The 1,381-nt window shown below is 46.8% G+C and overlaps 1 protein-coding gene across 3 annotated transcripts in view; it reads left to right on the top strand.

The window, feature by feature from the left end:
* The window catches only part of LOC128882834 (GATA-binding factor C-like), a 139,250-nt gene that overhangs the window by 126,849 nt on the left and 11,020 nt on the right, over positions 1-1,381 (top strand). The window lies entirely within an intron of this gene.

Here is a 1,381-nt window from a genome sequence, read left to right as displayed (position 1 = left end):
AGATCAAGTCAAGCTATTGATACTAAAATCAAATCAAGTTGAACCCACGTCAAGTCCAGCTACTAATACCTAAATCAAGCCAAGCTACTGATACTAAAATCAAGTCTAGATGAACCTAGATCAAGTCAAGCTACTGATACTAAAATCAAGACAAGTTGAATCCATATCAAGTCAAGCCATACCTACATCAAGCCCCTGCCATTACTATCCGAATCAAGTCATCCTACTAACACCTGGATCAGGTCAATCCCCCCCCACCCCCAAACGCAGTTCCGATAATCATCCCAACATCAAAGACCTGGCACATAAAGTCCAACAGTCCCCTAGTCCCGTTCCTACCCATCATCCCGCCATCTAAACACGTTTTCTCCATAGACGCATCTTTTCCCTGTCCGTTCGACGTGCGACCGTATGGTTCGTTGTCGAAGCAAGACTTTTTTAGCGAGCTCCGTCCAGGACCAATTATGCGGGTGATGTATACGTGTGCACGGATGCGCGCTCGCCGCGTGCAATACTTAAGTACGAAATAACTAGGTATGCAAGTGTGGTGTGCTGCACCGTAGGGAGGGGACCGGGCGGGGGAGGGCGAGGGAGTGTTGGAAGGGAAATGCAAGGAGGTGGAGGCGCGCTTTGTAGTTGCCGCGACGTGACGCAACTGCCAACTTAAGGAAAAGGTTCCTGGTATTGCGGGATACGCGAACGAGCTGGAGGTGGCGGCGGAGGCATCATCCTCCCTCGTCCTCCTCCCTTCATCCCCCGTGGCGCTGTTCCTTTCTTTCGCGTACTCTTCCTCGCCGCTGTCCACCGAAGTACAACGTCCAGACGGTCAACGACACTTTTCGGAATTACGCAATTGGCCGAGTTTGCCGAATCATGCGACCCCGTCCGACTCCCTTGGCGCGGACTAACGGCTGAAGAAATTCTGATAACGATAGGATAAGCGATTAATCGGAGCTGGAAGCTCTCCGATTGGTGTGCTCGATATGGTTGTTCGAAGTGGCTCATGAGGTTTCGAGGATTCGAGCTAGAGATAACTGTTATGGCCTTTGTTAGAGGGATCTGATTTTTTTTTTCATGCGTGTTACAATGCAGGGATTTGAGGCTTTGAGTTTGAGCTCATCGACATGTTCTCTTTGTTATAGTGAGACTTGTCGCGAGTCTTGAGTTTTACTTATATTCGAGACTTTGAGCCTGATTTGAGGCTTCGATTTATATTTGAGACCATGAGCAAGATATGAGAATTTGAGCTGTATTTAAGACTTTGAGATTGATCAATTTAATATGTCTTGCGATATATTTAATTTGAGACTTTGAGCTATATTTGAAGTTTTTTTATTTGTTGCTGTGAGACTTTGAGCAAAATCTGTTTGAAATGTCCTAC

This window comes from Hylaeus volcanicus, unplaced genomic scaffold, assembly GCF_026283585.1.
Source record: "Hylaeus volcanicus isolate JK05 unplaced genomic scaffold, UHH_iyHylVolc1.0_haploid 12195, whole genome shotgun sequence".
In the NCBI taxonomy this organism is placed as follows: domain Eukaryota; kingdom Metazoa; phylum Arthropoda; class Insecta; order Hymenoptera; family Colletidae; genus Hylaeus; species Hylaeus volcanicus.
The sequence above is the reverse complement of the archived record's forward strand: the minus strand, read 5'-3'. Positions and strand labels throughout refer to the sequence as shown.